Raw genomic sequence first — 17,826 nt, 5'->3', positions numbered from 1 at the left:
AGCAGCGACACACTGCCTCAGCTCGCTAGCAACGAAAACGTTAGTCCGGGAGTCTTTAGCTCCAGCAGCGACACACAGCCTCAGCTCGCTAGCAATGAAAACGTTAGTCCGGAAGTCTTTAGCTTCAGCAGCGACACACTGCCTCACCTCGCTAGCAATGAAAACGTTAGTCCAGAAGTCTTTCCAGCAGCGACACACTGCGTCAGCTCGCTAGCAAAGAAAACGTTAGCCCGGGAGTCTTTAGCTCGAGTAGAGACACACTGCCTCATCTCGCTAGCAACGAAAGCGTTAGCCCGGGAGTCTTTAGCTCCAGCAGCGACACACTGCCTCAGCTCGCTAGCAACGAAAACATTAGCCCGGGAGTCTTTAGCTCCAGCAGCGACACACTGCCTCAGCTAGCTAGCAACGAAAACGTTAGCCCGGGAGTCTTTAGCTCCAGTAGAGACACACTGCCTCATCTCGCTAGCAACGAAAGCGTTAGCCCGGGAGTCTTTAGCTCCAGCAGCGACACACTGCATCAGCTCGCTAGCAATGAAAACGTTAGTCCAGAAGTCTTTAGCTTCAGCAGCGACACACTGTCTCAGCTCGCTAGCAACGAAAACGTTAGTCCAGAAGTCTTTCCAGCAGCGACACACTGCCTCAGCTCGCTAGCAACGAAAACATTAGTCTGGAAGTCTTTAGCTTCAGCAGTGACACACTGCCTGCCTCAGCTCGCTAGCAACGAAAACATTAGTCCGGAAGTCTTTAGCTCCAGCAGCGACACACTGCCTCAGCTCGCTAGCAATGAAAACATTAGTCCGGAAGTCTTTAGCTTCAGCAGCGACACACTGCCTCAGCTCGCTAGCAACGAATACGATAGTCCAGAAGTCTTTAGCTTCAGCAGCGACACACTGCCTCAGCTCGCTAGCAACGAAAACATTGGTCCGGAAGTCTTTAGCTTCAGCAGCGACACACTGCCTCAGCTCGCTAGCAACGAAAACGTTAGTCCGGGAGTCTTTAGCTGTAGCAGCGACACACTGCCTCTGCTAGCTAGCAACGACAACGTTATCCGGGAGTCTTAAGCTGCAGCAGCGACACACTGCCTCAGCTCGGCAGCAATGAAAACATTAGCCCGGGAGTCTTTAGCTCCAGCAGCGAAAACACTGCCTCAGCTCGCTAGCAACGAAAACATTGGTCCGGAAGTCTTTAGCTTCAGCAGCGACACACTGCCTCAGCTCGCTAGCAACAAATACGATAGTCCAGAAGTCTTTAGCTTCAGCAGCGACACACTGCCTCAGCTCGCTAGCAACGAAAGCGTTAGCCCGGGAGTCTTTAGCTCCAGCAGCGACACACTGCATCAGCTCGCTAGCAATGAAAACGTTAGTCCAGAAGTCTTTAGCTTCAGCAGCGACACACTGCCTCAGCTCGCTAGCAACAAATACGATAGTCCAGAAGTCTTTAGCTCCAGCAGCGACACACTGCCTCAGCTCGCTAGCAACGAAAACGTTAGTCCGGAAGTCTGTAGCTCCAGCAGCGACACACTGTCTCAGCTACCTAGCAACGACAACGTTAGTCCGGGATTCTTAAGCTTTAGCAGCGACACATTGCCTCAGCTAGATAGCAACGAAAACGTTAGCCCGGGAGTCTTTAGCTCCAGCAGCGACACACTGCCTCAGCTCGCTAGCAATGAAAACGTTAGTCCGGAAATCTTTAGGTTCAGCAGCGACACACTGCCTCAGCTCGCTAGCAACGAAAACGTTGGTCCGGGAGTCTTTAGCTCCAGCAGCGACACACAGCCTCAGCTCGCTAGCAATGAAAACGTTAGTCCGGAAGTCTTTAGCTTCAGCAGCGACACACTGCCTCACCTCGCTAGCAATGAAAACGTTAGTCCAGAAGTCTTTCCAGCAGCGACACACTGCCTCAGCTCGCTAGCAACGAAAACATTAGCCCGGGAGTCTTTAGCTCCAGCAGCGACACACTGCCTCAGCTAGCTAGCAACGAAAACGTTAGCCCGGGAGTCTTTAGCTCCAGTAGAGACACACTGCCTCATCTCGCTAGCAGCGAAAGCGTTAGCCCGGGAGTCTTTAGCTCCAGCAGCGACACACTGCATCAGCTCGCTAGCAATGAAAACGTTAGTCCGGAAGTCTTTAGCTTCAGCAGCGACACACTGTCTCAGCTCGCTAGCAACGAAAACGTTAGTCCAGAAGTCTTTCCATCAGCGACACACTGCCTCAGCTCGCTAGCAACGAAAACATTGGTCCGGAAGTCTTTAGCTTCAGCAGCGACACACTGCCTCAGCTCGCTAGCAACGAAAACGTTAGTCCGGAAGTCTTTAGCTCCAGCAGCGACACGCTGCCTCTGCTAGCTGACAACGAAAACGTTAGTCCGGGAGTCTTTAGCTGTAGCAGCGACACACTGCCTCTGCTAGCTAGCAACGACAACGTTAGTCCGGGAGTCTTAAGCTGCAGCAGCGACACACTGCCTCAGCTCGCTAGCAACGAAAACGTTAGTACGGGAGTCTTTAGCTCCAGCAGCGACACACTGCCTCTGCTAGCTAGCAACGACAACATTAGCCCGGGAGTCTTTAGCTCCAGCAGTGACACACTGCCTCAGCTCGCTAGCAACGAAAACGTTAGTACGGGAGTCTTTAGCTCCAGCAGCGACACACTGCCTCAGCTCGCTAGCAACGAATACGTTACTCCAGAAGTCTTTCCAGCAGCGACACACTGCCTCAGCTCGCTAGCAACGAAAACATTAGTCTGGAAGTCTTTAGCTTCAGCAGTGACACACTGCCTCTGCTCGCTAGCAATGAAAATGTTAGTCCGGGAGTGTTTAGCTCCAGCAGCGACACACTGCCTGCCTCAGCTCGCTAGCAACGAAAACATTAGTCCGGAAGTCTTTAGCTCCAGCAGCGACACACTGCCTCAGCTCGCTAGCAATGAAAACATTAGTCCGGAAGTCTTTAGCTTCAGCAGCGACACACTGCCTCAGCTCGCTAGCAACGAATACGATAGTCCAGAAGTCTTTAGCTTCAGCAGCGACACACTGCCTCAGCTCGCTAGCAACGAAAACATTGGTCCGGAAGTCTTTAGCTTCAGCAGCGACACACTGCCTCAGCTCGGTAGCAATGAAAAAATTAGCCCGGGAGTCTTTAGCTCCAGCAGCGACACACTGCCTCAGCTCGCTAGCAACGAAAACGTTAGTCCGGGAGTCTTTAGCTCCAGCAGCGACACACTGCCTCAGCTCGCTAGCAATGAAAACGTTAGTCCAGAAGTCTTTAGCTTCAGCAGCGACACACTGCCTCAGCTCGCTAGCAACGAAAACGTTAGTCCGGGAGTCTTTAGCTCCAGCAGCGACACACAGCCTCAGCTCGCTAGCAATGAAAACGTTAGTCCGGAAGACTTTAGCTTCAGCAGCGACACACTGCCTCACCTCGCTAGCAATGAAAACGTTAGTCCAGAAGTCTTTCCAGCAGCGACACACTGCCTCAGCTCGCTAGCAACGAAAACATTTACCCGGGAGTCTTTAGCTCCAGCAGCGACACACTGCCTCAGCTAGCTAGCAACGAAAACGTTAGCCCGGGAGTCTTTAGCTCCAGTAGAGACACACTGCCTCATCTCGCTAGCAACGAAAGCGTTAGCCCGGGAGTCTTTAGCTCCAGCAGCGACACACTGCATCAGCTCGCTAGCAATGAAAACGTTAGTCCAGAAGTCTTTAGCTTCAGCAGCGACACACTGTCTCAGCTCGCTAGCAACGAAAACGTTAGTCCAGAAGTCTTTCCAGCAGCGACACACTGCCTCAGCTCGCTAGCAACGAAAACATTAGTCTGGAAGTCTTTAGCTTCAGCAGTGACACACTGCCTCTGCTCGCTAACAATGAAAATGTTAGTCCGGGAGTCTTTAGCTCCAGCAGCGACACACTGTCTGCCTCAGCTCGCTAGCAACGAAAACATTAGTCCGGAAGTCTTTAGCTCCAGCAGCGACAAACTGCCTCAGCTCGCTAGCAATGAAAACATTAGTCCGGAAGTCTTTAGCTTCAGCAGCGACACACTGCCTCAGCTCGCTAGCAACGAATACGATAGTCCAGAAGTCTTTAGCTTCAGCAGCGACACACTGCCTCAGCTCGCTAGCAACGAAAACATTGGTCCGGAAGTCTTTAGCTTCAGCAGCGACACACTGCCTCAGCTCGGTAGCAATGAAAAAATTAGTCCGGGAGTCTTTAGCTCCAGCAGCGACACACTGCCTCAGCTCGCTAGCAACAAAAACGTTAGTCCGGGAGTCTTTAGCTCCAGCAGCGACACACTGCCTCAGCTCGCTAGCAATGAAAACGTTAGTCCAGAAGTCTTTAGCTTCAGCAGCGACACACTGCCTCAGCTCGCTAGCAACGAAAACGTTAGTCCGGGAGTCTTTAGCTCCAGCAGCGACACACAGCCTCAGCTCGCTAGCAATGAAAACTATAGTCCGGAAGTCTTTAGCTTCAGCAGCGACACACTGCCTCACCTCGCTAGCAATGAAAACGTTAGTCCAGAAGTCTTTCCAGCAGCGACACACTGCGTCAGCTCGCTAGCAAAGAAAACGTTAGCCCGGGAGTCTTTAGCTCGAGTAGAGACACACTGCCTCATCTCGCTAGCAACGAAAGCGTTAGCCCGGGAGTCTTTAGCTCCAGCAGCGACACACTGCCTCAGCTCGCTAGCAACGAAAACATTAGCCCGGGAGTCTTTAGCTCCAGCAGCGACACACTGCCTCAGCTAGCTAGCAACGAAAACGTTAGCCCGGGAGTCTTTAGCTCCAGTAGAGACACACTGCCTCATCTCGCTAGCAACGAAAGCGTTAGCCCGGGAGTCTTTAGCTCCAGCAGCGACACACTGCATCAGCTCGCTAGCAATGAAAACGTTAGTCCAGAAGTCTTTAGCTTCAGCAGCGACACACTGTCTCAGCTCGCTAGCAACGAAAACGTTAGTCCAGAAGTCTTTCCAGCAGCGACACACTGCCTCAGCTCGCTAGCAACGAAAACATTAGTCTGGAAGTCTTTAGCTTCAGCAGTGACACACTGCCTCTGCTCGCTAGCAATGAAAATGTTAGTCCGGGAGTCTTTAGCTCCAGCAGCGACACACTGCCTGCCTCAGCTCGCTAGCAACGAAAACATTAGTCCGGAAGTCTTTAGCTCCAGCAGCGACACACTGCCTCAGCTCGCTAGCAATGAAAACATTAGTCCGGAAGTCTTTAGCTTCAGCAGCGACACACTGCCTCAGCTCGCTAGCAACGAATACGATAGTCCAGAAGTCTTTAGCTTCAGCAGCGACACACTGCCTCAGCTCGCTAGCAACGAAAACATTGGTCCGGAAGTCTTTAGCTTCAGCAGCGACACACTGCCTCAGCTCGCTAGCAACAAATACGATAGTCCAGAAGTCTTTAGCTTCAGCAGCGACACACTGCCTCAGCTCGCTAGCAACGAAAGCGTTAGCCCGGGAGTCTTTAGCTCCAGCAGCGACACACTGCATCAGCTCGCTAGCAATGAAAACGTTAGTCCAGAAGTCTTTAGCTTCAGCAGCGACACACTGTCTCAGCTCGCTAGCAACGAAAACGTTAGTCCAGAAGTCTTTCCAGCAGCGACACACTGCCTCAGCTCGCTAGCAACGAAAACATTGGTCCCGAAGTCTTTAGCTTCAGCAGCGACACACTGCCTCAGCTCGGTAGCAATGAAAACATTAGCCCGGGAGTCTTTAGCTCCAGCAGCGACACACTGCCTCAGCTCGCTAGCAACGAAAACGTTAGTCCGGCAGTCTTTAGCTCCAATAGCGACACACTGCCTCAGCTCGCTAGCAACGAAAACGTTAGTCCGGGAGTCTTTAGCTCTAGCAGCGACACACAGCCTCAGCTCGCTAGCAATGAAAACGTTAGTCCGGAAGTCTTTAGCTTCAGCAGCGACACACTGCCTCACCTCGCTAGCAATGAAAACGTTAGTCCAGAAGTCTTTCCAGCAGCGACACACTGCCTCAGCTCGCTAGCAACGAAAACATTAGCCCGGGAGTCTTTAGCTCCAGCAGCGACACACTGCCTCAGCTAGCTAGCAACGAAAACGTTAGCCCGGGAGTCTTTAGCTCCAGTAGAGACACACTGCCTCATCTCGCTAGCAACGAAAGCGTTAGCCCGGGAGTCTTTAGCTCCAGCAGCGACACACTGCATCAGCTCGCTAGCAATGAAAACGTTAGTCCGGAAGTCTTTAGCTTCAGCAGCGACACACTGTCTCAGCTCGCTAGCAACGAAAACGTTAGTCCAGAAGTCTTTCCATCAGCGACACACTGCCTCAGCTCGCTAGCAACGAAAACATTGGTCCGGAAGTCTTTAGCTTCAGCAGCGACACACTGCCTCAGCTCGCTAGCAACGAAAACGTTAGTCCGGAAGTCTTTAGCTCCAGCAGCGACACGCTGCCTCTGCTAGCTGACAACGAAAACGTTAGTCCGGGAGTCTTTAGCTGTCGCTGCGACACACTGCCTCTGCTAGCTAGCAACGACAACGTTAGTCCGGGAGTCTTAAGCTGCAGCAGCGACACACTGCCTCAGCTCGCTAGCAACGAAAACATTGGTCCGGAAGTCTTTAGCTTCAGCAGCGACACACTGCCTCAGCTCGCTAGCAACAAATACGATAGTCCAGAAGTCTTTAGCTTCAGCAGCGACACACTGCCTCAGCTCGCTAGCAACGAAAACATTAGTCCGGAAGTCTTTAACTTCAGCAGCGACACACTGCCTCAGCTCGGTAACAACAAAACCATTAGTCCGGAAGTCTTTAGCTCCAGCAGCGACATACTGCCTCTGCTAGCTGGCAACGAAAACGTTAGTCCGGGAGTCTTTAGCTGTAGCAGCGACACACTGCCTCTGCTAGCTAGCAACGACAACGTTATCCGGGAGTCTTAAGCTGCAGCAGCGACACACTGCCTCAGCTAGATAGCAAAGAAAACGTTAGCCCGGGAGTCTTTAGCTCCAGCAGCGACACACTGCCTCAGCTCGCTAGCAATGAAAACGTTAGTCTGGAAGTCTTTAGCTTCAGCAGCGACACACTGTCTCAGCTCGCTAGCAATGAAAACGTTAGTCAGGAAGTCTTTAGCTCCAGCAGCGACACACTGCCTCAGCTCGCTAGCAACGAAAACGTTAGTCCGGAAGTCTGTAGCTCCAGCAGCGACACACTGTCTCAGCTAGCTAGCAACGACAACGTTAGTCCGGGATTCTTAAGCTGCAGCAGCGACACATTGCCTCAGCTCGGTAGCAATGAAAACATTAGCCCGGGAGTCTTTAGCTCCAGCAGCGACACACTGCCTCTGCTCGCTAGCAACGAAAACATTAGTCCGGAAGTCTTTAGCTTTAGCAGCGACACACTGCCTCAGCTCGGTAGCAATGAAAACATTAGCCCGGGAGTCTTTAGCTCCAGCAGCGACACACTGCCTCTGCTCGCTAGCTACAAAAAAATTAGTCCGGAAGTCTTTAGCTCCAGCAGCGACACACTGCCTCAGCTCGCTAGCAACGAAAACATTAGTCCGGAAGTCTTTAGCTTCAGCAGCGACACACAGCCTCAGCTCGGTAGCAACAAAACCATTAGTCCGGAAGTCTTTAGCTCCAGCAGCGACATACTGCCTCTGCTAGCTGGCAACGAAAACGTTAGTCCGGGAGTCTTTAGCTGTAGCAGCGACACACTGCCTCTGCTAGCTAGCAACGACAACGTTATCCGGGAGTCTTAAGCTGCAGCAGCGACACACTGCCTCAGCTCGGCAGCAATGAAAACATTAGCCCGGGAGTCTTTAGCTCCAGCAGCGAAAACACTGCCTCAGCTCGCTAGCAACGAAAACATTGGTCCGGAAGTCTTTAGCTTCAGCAGCGACACACTGCCTCAGCTCGCTAGCAACAAATACGATAGTCCAGAAGTCTTTAGCTTCAGCAGCGACACACTGCCTCAGCTCGCTAGCAACGAAAGCGTTAGCCCGGGAGTCTTTAGCTCCAGCAGCGACACACTGCATCAGCTCGCTAGCAATGAAAACGTTAGTCCAGAAGTCTTTAGCTTCAGCAGCGACACACTGCCTCAGCTCGCTAGCAACAAATACGATAGTCCAGAAGTCTTTAGCTCCAGCAGCGACACACTGCCTCAGTTCGCTAGCAACGAAAACGTTAGTCCGGAAGTCTGTAGCTCCAGCAGCGACACACTGTCTCAGCTACCTAGCAACGACAACGTTAGTCCGGGATTCTTAAGCTTTAGCAGCGACACATTGCCTCAGCTAGATAGCAACGAAAACGTTAGCCCGGGAGTCTTTAGCTCCAGCAGCGACACACTGCCTCAGCTCGCTAGCAATGAAAACGTTAGTCCGGAAATCTTTAGGTTCAGCAGCGACACACTGCCTCAGCTCGCTAGCAACGAAAACGTTGGTCCGGGAGTCTTTAGCTCCAGCAGCGACACACAGCCTCAGCTCGCTAGCAATGAAAACGTTAGTCCGGAAGTCTTTAGCTTCAGCAGCGACACACTGCCTCACCTCGCTAGCAATGAAAACGTTAGTCCAGAAGTCTTTCCAGCAGCGACACACTGCCTCAGCTCGCTAGCAACGAAAACATTAGCCCGGGAGTCTTTAGCTCCAGCAGCGACACACTGCCTCAGCTAGCTAGCAACGAAAACGTTAGCCCGGGAGTCTTTAGCTCCAGTAGAGACACACTGCCTCATCTCGCTAGCAGCGAAAGCGTTAGCCCGGGAGTCTTTAGCTCCAGCAGCGACACACTGCATCAGCTCGCTAGCAATGAAAACGTTAGTCCGGAAGTCTTTAGCTTCAGCAGCGACACACTGTCTCAGCTCGCTAGCAACGAAAACGTTAGTCCAGAAGTCTTTCCATCAGCGACACACTGCCTCAGCTCGCTAGCAACGAAAACATTGGTCCGGAAGTCTTTAGCTTCAGCAGCGACACACTGCCTCAGCTCGCTAGCAACGAAAACGTTAGTCCGGAAGTCTTTAGCTCCAGCAGCGACACGCTGCCTCTGCTAGCTGACAACGAAAACGTTAGTCCGGGAGTCTTTAGCTGTAGCAGCGACACACTGCCTCTGCTAGCTAGCAACGACAACGTTAGTCCGGGAGTCTTAAGCTGCAGCAGCGACACACTGCCTCAGCTCGCTAGCAACGAAAACGTTAGTACGGGAGTCTTTAGCTCCAGCAGCGACACACTGCCTCTGCTAGCTAGCAACGACAACATTAGCCCGGGAGTCTTTAGCTCCAGCAGTGACACACTGCCTCAGCTCGCTAGCAACGAAAACGTTAGTACGGGAGTCTTTAGCTCCAGCAGCGACACACTGCCTCAGCTCGCTAGCAACGAATACGTTACTCCAGAAGTCTTTCCAGCAGCGACACACTGCCTCAGCTCGCTAGCAACGAAAACATTAGTCTGGAAGTCTTTAGCTTCAGCAGTGACACACTGCCTCTGCTCGCTAGCAATGAAAATGTTAGTCCGGGAGTGTTCAGCTCCAGCAGCGACACACTGCCTGCCTCAGCTCGCTAGCAACGAAAACATTAGTCCGGAAGTCTTTAGCTCCAGCAGCGACACACTGCCTCAGCTCGCTAGCAATGAAAACATTAGTCCGGAAGTCTTTAGCTTCAGCAGCGACACACTGCCTCAGCTCGCTAGCAACGAATACGATAGTCCAGAAGTCTTTAGCTTCAGCAGCGACACACTGCCTCAGCTCGCTAGCAACGAAAACATTGGTCCGGAAGTCTTTAGCTTCAGCAGCGACACACTGCCTCAGCTCGGTAGCAATGAAAAAATTAGCCCGGGAGTCTTTAGCTCCAGCAGCGACACACTGCCTCAGCTCGCTAGCAACGAAAACGTTAGTCCGGGAGTCTTTAGCTCCAGCAGCGACACACTGCCTCAGCTCGCTAGCAACGAAAACATTGGTCCCGAAGTCTTTAGCTTCAGCAGCGACACACTGCCTCAGCTCGGTAGCAATGAAAACATTAGCCCGGGAGTCTTTAGCTCCAGCAGCGACACACTGCCTCAGCTCGCTAGCAACGAAAACGTTAGTCCGGCAGTCTTTAGCTCCAATAGCGACACACTGCCTCAGCTCGCTAGCAACGAAAACGTTAGTCCGGGAGTCTTTAGCTCTAGCAGCGACACACAGCCTCAGCTCGCTAGCAATGAAAACGTTAGTCCGGAAGTCTTTAGCTTCAGCAGCGACACACTGCCTCACCTCGCTAGCAATGAAAACGTTAGTCCAGAAGTCTTTCCAGCAGCGACACACTGCCTCAGCTCGCTAGCAACGAAAACATTAGCCCGGGAGTCTTTAGCTCCAGCAGCGACACACTGCCTCAGCTAGCTAGCAACGAAAACGTTAGCCCGGGAGTCTTTAGCTCCAGTAGAGACACACTGCCTCATCTCGCTAGCAACGAAAGCGTTAGCCCGGGAGTCTTTAGCTCCAGCAGCGACACACTGCATCAGCTCGCTAGCAATGAAAACGTTAGTCCGGAAGTCTTTAGCTTCAGCAGCGACACACTGTCTCAGCTCGCTAGCAACGAAAACGTTAGTCCAGAAGTCTTTCCATCAGCGACACACTGCCTCAGCTCGCTAGCAACGAAAACATTGGTCCGGAAGTCTTTAGCTTCAGCAGCGACACACTGCCTCAGCTCGCTAGCAACGAAAACGTTAGTCCGGAAGTCTTTAGCTCCAGCAGCGACACGCTGCCTCTGCTAGCTGACAACGAAAACGTTAGTCCGGGAGTCTTTAGCTGTAGCTGCGACACACTGCCTCTGCTAGCTAGCAACGACAACGTTAGTCCGGGAGTCTTAAGCTGCAGCAGCGACACACTGCCTCAGTTCGCTAGCAACGAAAACATTGGTCCGGAAGTCTTTAGCTTCAGCAGCGACACACTGCCTCAGCTCGCTAGCAACAAATACGATAGTCCAGAAGTCTTTAGCTTCAGCAGCGACACACTGCCTCAGCTCGCTAGCAACGAAAACATTAGTCCGGAAGTCTTTAACTTCAGCAGCGACACACTGCCTCAGCTCGGTAACAACAAAACCATTAGTCCGGAAGTCTTTAGCTCCAGCAGCGACATACTGCCTCTGCTAGCTGGCAACGAAAACGTTAGTCCGGGAGTCTTTAGCTGTAGCAGCGACACACTGCCTCTGCTAGCTAGCAACGACAACGTTATCCGGGAGTCTTAAGCTGCAGCAGCGACACACTGCCTCAGCTAGATAGCAAAGAAAACGTTAGCCCGGGAGTCTTTAGCTCCAGCAGCGACACACTGCCTCAGCTCGCTAGCAATGAAAACGTTAGTCTGGAAGTCTTTAGCTTCAGCAGCGACACACTGTCTCAGCTCGCTAGCAATGAAAACGTTAGTCAGGAAGTCTTTAGCTCCAGCAGCGACACACTGCCTCAGCTCGCTAGCAACGAAAACGTTAGTCCGGAAGTCTGTAGCTCCAGCAGCGACACACTGTCTCAGCTAGCTAGCAACGACAACGTTAGTCCGGGATTCTTAAGCTGCAGCAGCGACACATTGCCTCAGCTAGATAGCAACGAAAACGTTAGCCCGGGAGTCTTTAGCTCCAGCAGCGACACACTGCCTCAGCTCGCTAGCAATGAAAACGTTGGTCTGTAAGTCTTTAGCTTCAGCAGCGACACACTGTCTCAGCTCGCTAGCAACGAAAACGTTAGTCCAGAAGTCTTTCCATCAGCGACACACTGCCTCAGCTGGCTAGCAACGAAAACATTGGTCCGGAAGTCTTTAGCTTCAGCAGCGACACACTGCCTCAGCTCGGTAGCAATGAAAACATTAGCCCGGGAGTCTTTAGCTCCAGCAGCGACACACTGCCTCTGCTCGCTAGCTACAAAAAAATTAGTCCGGAAGTCTTTAGCTCCAGCAGCGACACACTGCCTCAGCTCGCTAGCAACGAAAACATTAGTCCGGAAGTCTTTAGCTTCAGCAGCGACACACAGCCTCAGCTCGGTAGCAACAAAACCATTAGTCCGGAAGTCTTTAGCTCCAGCAGCGACATACTGCCTCTGCTAGCTGGCAACGAAAACGTTAGTCCGGGAGTCTTTAGCTGTAGCAGCGACACACTGCCTCTGCTACCTAGCAACGACAACGTTATCCGGGAGTCTTAAGCTGCAGCAGCGACACACTGCCTCAGCTCGGCAGCAATGAAAACATTAGCCCGGGAGTCTTTAGCTCCAGCAGCGAAAACACTGCCTCAGCTCGCTAGCAACGAAAACATTGGTCCGGAAGTCTTTAGCTTCAGCAGCGACACACTGCCTCAGCTCGCTAGCAACAAATACGATAGTCCAGAAGTCTTTAGCTTCAGCAGCGACACACTGCCTCAGCTCGCTAGCAACGAAAGCGTTAGCCCGGGAGTCTTTAGCTCCAGCAGCGACACACTGCATCAGCTCGCTAGCAATGAAAACGTTAGTCCAGAAGTCTTTAGCTTCAGCAGCGACACACTGCCTCAGCTCGCTAGCAACAAATACGATAGTCCAGAAGTCTTTAGCTCCAGCAGCGACACACTGCCTCAGTTCGCTAGCAACGAAAACGTTAGTCCGGAAGTCTGTAGCTCCAGCAGCGACACACTGTCTCAGCTACCTAACAACGACAACGTTAGTCCGGGATTCTTAAGCTTTAGCAGCGACACATTGCCTCAGCTAGATAGCAACGAAAACGTTAGCCCGGGAGTCTTTAGCTCCAGCAGCGACACACTGCCTCAGCTCGCTAGCAATGAAAACGTTAGTCCGGAAATCTTTAGGTTCAGCAGCGACACACTGCCTCAGCTCGCTAGCAACGAAAACGTTGGTCCGGGAGTCTTTAGCTCCAGCAGCGACACACAGCCTCAGCTCGCTAGCAATGAAAACGTTAGTCCGGAAGTCTTTAGCTTCAGCAGCGACACACTGCCTCACCTCGCTAGCAATGAAAACGTTAGTCCAGAAGTCTTTCCAGCAGCGACACACTGCCTCAGCTCGCTAGCAACGAAAACATTAGCCCGGGAGTCTTTAGCTCCAGCAGCGACACACTGCCTCAGCTAGCTAGCAACGAAAACGTTAGCCCGGGAGTCTTTAGCTCCAGTAGAGACACACTGCCTCATCTCGCTAGCAGCGAAAGCGTTAGCCCGGGAGTCTTTAGCTCCAGCAGCGACACACTGCATCAGCTCGCTAGCAATGAAAACGTTAGTCCGGAAGTCTTTAGCTTCAGCAGCGACACACTGTCTCAGCTCGCTAGCAACGAAAACGTTAGTCCAGAAGTCTTTCCATCAGCGACACACTGCCTCAGCTCGCTAGCAACGAAAACATTGGTCCGGAAGTCTTTAGCTTCAGCAGCGACACACTGCCTCAGCTCGCTAGCAACGAAAACGTTAGTCCGGAAGTCTTTAGCTCCAGCAGCGACACGCTGCCTCTGCTAGCTGACAACGAAAACGTTAGTCCGGGAGTCTTTAGCTGTAGCAGCGACACACTGCCTCTGCTAGCTAGCAACGACAACGTTAGTCCGGGAGTCTTAAGCTGCAGCAGCGACACACTGCCTCAGCTCGCTAGCAACGAAAACGTTAGTACGGGAGTCTTTAGCTCCAGCAGCGACACACTGCCTCTGCTAGCTAGCAACGACAACATTAGCCCGGGAGTCTTTAGCTCCAGCAGTGACACACTGCCTCAGCTCGCTAGCAACGAAAACGTTAGTACGGGAGTCTTTAGCTCCAGCAGCGACACACTGCCTCAGCTCGCTAGCAACGAATACGTTACTCCAGAAGTCTTTCCAGCAGCGACACACTGCCTCAGCTCGCTAGCAACGAAAACATAAGTCTGGAAGTCTTTAGCTTCAGCAGTGACACACTGCCTCTGCTCGCTAGCAATTAAAATGTTAGTCCGGGAGTGTTTAGCTCCAGCAGCGACACACTGCCTGCCTCAGCTCGCTAGCAACGAAAACATTAGTCCGGAAGTCTTTAGCTCCAGCAGCGACACACTGCCTCAGCTCGCTAGCAATGAAAACATTAGTCCGGAAGTCTTTAGCTTCAGCAGCGACACACTGCCTCAGCTCGCTAGCAACGAATACGATAGTCCAGAAGTCTTTAGCTTCAGCAGCGACACACTGCCTCAGCTCGCTAGCAACGAAAACATTGGTCCGGAAGTCTTTAGCTTCAGCAGCGACACACTGCCTCAGCTCGGTAGCAATGAAAAAATTAGCCCGGGAGTCTTTAGCTCCAGCAGCGACACACTGCCTCAGCTCGCTAGCAACGAAAACGTTAGTCCGGGAGTCTTTAGCTCCAGCAGCGACACACAGCCTCAGCTCGCTAGCAATGAAAACGTTAGTCCGGAAGACTTTAGCTTCAGCAGCGACACACTGCCTCACCTCGCTAGCAATGAAAACGTTAGTCCAGAAGTCTTTCCAGCAGCGACACACTGCCTCAGCTCGCTAGCAACGAAAACATTTACCCGGGAGTCTTTAGCTCCAGCAGCGACACACTGCCTCAGCTAGCTAGCAACGAAAACGTTAGCCCGGGAGTCTTTAGCTCCAGTAGAGACACACTGCCTCATCTCGCTAGCAACGAAAGCGTTAGCCCGGGAGTCTTTAGCTCCAGCAGCGACACACTGCATCAGCTCGCTAGCAATGAAAACGTTAGTCCAGAAGTCTTTAGCTTCAGCAGCGACACACTGTCTCAGCTCGCTAGCAACGAAAACGTTAGTCCAGAAGTCTTTCCAGCAGCGACACACTGCCTCAGCTCGCTAGCAACGAAAACATTAGTCTGGAAGTCTTTAGCTTCAGCAGTGACACACTGCCTCTGCTCGCTAACAATGAAAATGTTAGTCCGGGAGTCTTTAGCTCCAGCAGCGACACACTGTCTGCCTCAGCTCGCTAGCAACGAAAACATTAGTCCGGAAGTCTTTAGCTCCAGCAGCGACACACTGCCTCAGCTCGCTAGCAATGAAAACATTAGTCCGGAAGTCTTTAGCTTCAGCAGCGACACACTGCCTCAGCTCGCTAGCAACGAATACGATAGTCCAGAAGTCTTTAGCTTCAGCAGCGACACACTGCCTCAGCTCGCTAGCAACGAAAACATTGGTCCGGATGTCTTTAGCTTCAGCAGCGACACACTGCCTCAGCTCGGTAGCAATGAAAAAATTAGTCCGGGAGTCTTTAGCTCCAGCAGCGACACACTGCCTCAGCTCGCTAGCAACAAAAACGTTAGTCCGGGAGTCTTTAGCTCCAGCAGCGACACACTGCCTCAGCTCGCTAGCAATGAAAACGTTAGTCCAGAAGTCTTTAGCTTCAGCAGCGACACACTGCCTCAGCTCGCTAGCAACGAAAACGTTAGTCCGGGAGTCTTTAGCTCCAGCAGCGACACACAGCCTCAGCTCGCTAGCAATGAAAACGTTAGTCCGGAAGTCTTTAGCTTCAGCAGCGACACACTGCCTCACCTCGCTAGCAATGAAAACGTTAGTCCAGAAGTCTTTCCAGCAGCGACACACTGCGTCAGCTCGCTAGCAAAGAAAACGTTAGCCCGGGAGTCTTTAGCTCGAGTAGAGACACACTGCCTCATCTCGCTAGCAACGAAAGCGTTAGCCCGGGAGTCTTTAGCTCCAGCAGCGACACACTGCCTCAGCTCGCTAGCAACGAAAACATTAGCCCGGGAGTCTTTAGCTCCAGCAGCGACACACTGCCTCAGCTAGCTAGCAACGAAAACGTTAGCCCGGGAGTCTTTAGCTCCAGTAGAGACACACTGCCTCATCTCGCTAGCAACGAAAGCGTTAGCCCGGGAGTCTTTAGCTCCAGCAGCGACACACTGCATCAGCTCGCTAGCAATGAAAACGTTAGTCCAGAAGTCTTTAGCTTCAGCAGCGACACACTGTCTCAGCTCGCTAGCAACGAAAACGTTAGTCCAGAAGTCTTTCCAGCAGCGACACACTGCCTCAGCTCGCTAGCAACGAAAACATTAGTCTGGAAGTCTTTAGCTTCAGCAGTGACACACTGCCTCTGCTCGCTAGCAATGAAAATGTTAGTCCGGGAGTCTTTAGCTCCAGCAGCGACAGACTGTCTGCCTCAGCTCGCTAGCAACGAAAACATTAGTCCGGAAGTCTTTAGCTCCAGCAGCGACACACTGCCTCAGCTCGCTAGCAATGAAAACATTAGTCCGGAAGTCTTTAGCTTCAGCAGCAACACACTGCCTCAGCTCGCTAGCAACGAATACGATAGTCCAGAAGTCTTTAGCTTCAGCAGCGACACACTGCCTCAGCTCGCTAGCAACGAAAACATTGGTCCGGAAGTCTTTAGCTTCAGCAGCGACACACTGCCTCAGCTCGGTAGCAATGAAAACATTAGTCCGGGAGTCTTTAGCTCCTGCAGCGACACACTGCCTCAGCTCGCTAGCAACGAAAACGTTAGTACGTTAGTCTTTAGCTCCAGCAGCGACACACTGCCTCAGCTCGCTAGCAATGAAAACGTTAGTCCAGAAGTCTTTAGCTTCAGCAGCGACACACTGCCTCAGCTCGCTAGCAACGAAAACGATAGTCCGGGAGTCTTTAGCTCCAGCAGCGACACACAGCCTCAGCTCGCTAGCAATGAAAACGTTAGTCCGGAAGTCTTTAGCTTCAGCAGCGACACACTGCCTCACCTCGCTAGCAATGAAAACGTTAGTCCAGAAGTCTTTCCAGCAGCGACACACTGCCTCAGCTCGCTAGCAACGAAAACATTTACCCGGGAGTCTTTAGCTCCAGCAGCGACACACTGCCTCAGCTAGCTAGCAACGAAAACGTTAGCCCGGGAGTCTTTAGCTCCAGTAGAGACACACTGCCTCATCTCGCTAGCAACGAAAGCGTTAGCCCGGGAGTCTTTAGCTCCAGCAGCGACACACTGCATCAGCTCGCTAGCAATGAAAACGTTAGTCCAGAAGTCTTTAGCTTCAGCAGCGACACACTGTCTCAGCTCGCTAGCAACGAAAACGTTAGTCCAGAAGTCTTTCCAGCAGCGACACACTGCCTCAGCTCGCTAGCAACGAAAACATTAGTCTGGAAGTCTTTAGCTTCAGCAGTGACACACTGCCTCTGCTCGCTAACAATGAAAATGTTAGTCCGGGAGTCTTTAGCTCCAGCAGCGACACACTGTCTGCCTCAGCTCGCTAGCAACGAAAACATTAGTCCGGAAGTCTTTAGCTCCAGCAGCGACACACTGCCTCAGCTCGCTAGCAATGAAAACATTAGTCCGGAAGTCTTTAGCTTCAGCAGCGACACACTGCCTCAGCTCGCTAGCAACGAATACGATAGTCCAGAAGTCTTTAGCTTCAGCAGCGACACACTGCCTCAGCTCGCTAGCAACGAAAACATTGGTCCGGATGTCTTTAGCTTCAGCAGCGACACACTGCCTCAGCTCGGTAGCAATGAAAAAATTAGTCCGGGAGTCTTTAGCTCCAGCAGCGACACACTGCCTCAGCTCGCTAGCAACAAAAACGTTAGTCCGGGAGTCTTTAGCTCCAGCAGCGACACACTGCCTCAGCTCGCTAGCAATGAAAACGTTAGTCCAGAAGTCTTTAGCTTCAGCAGCGACACACTGCCTCAGCTCGCTAGCAACGAAAACGTTAGTCCGGGAGTCTTTAGCTCCAGCAGCGACACACAGCCTCAGCTCGCTAGCAATGAAAACGTTAGTCCGGAAGTCTTTAGCTTCAGCAGCGACACACTGCCTCACCTCGCTAGCAATGAAAACGTTAGTCCAGAAGTCTTTCCAGCAGCGACACACTGCGTCAGCTCGCTAGCAAAGAAAACGTTAGCCCGGGAGTCTTTAGCTCGAGTAGAGACACACTGCCTCATCTCGCTAGCAACGAAAGCGTTAGCCCGGGAGTCTTTAGCTCCAGCAGCGACACA

Source organism: Lampris incognitus, chromosome 1 (assembly GCF_029633865.1).
Source record: "Lampris incognitus isolate fLamInc1 chromosome 1, fLamInc1.hap2, whole genome shotgun sequence".
Classification (NCBI taxonomy): Eukaryota; Metazoa; Chordata; class Actinopteri; order Lampriformes; family Lampridae; genus Lampris; species Lampris incognitus.
Note: the sequence above shows the minus strand (reverse complement) of the source record.